Genomic DNA, 234 nt, shown 5'->3' on the forward strand with positions numbered 1-234 from the left:
GCGGCGGAAGCGGCGGAGAACGTGCCTGGACGCAGCCCAGCGCCCCTCGGGCCCGCGGGGCGCCGCGCCCCAGAGGCCGGCCGGGGTGCCCTGTGCGCAGCGTCTGGAAAGGGGGCGCCCTTTGCCAACCTGGACTCCAGCGAGCGAGCCCTGGGGGGAGCCGGCCGGGAGATGGTTGCGAGGCAGGGGTGAGCCCCCTCCTTTCCCCCCGTGCCCTCACCATGCAGAAAAGCG

This window comes from Myotis davidii, unplaced genomic scaffold (genome assembly GCF_000327345.1).
Source record: "Myotis davidii unplaced genomic scaffold, ASM32734v1 scaffold44, whole genome shotgun sequence".
In the NCBI taxonomy this organism is placed as follows: Eukaryota; Metazoa; Chordata; class Mammalia; order Chiroptera; family Vespertilionidae; genus Myotis; species Myotis davidii.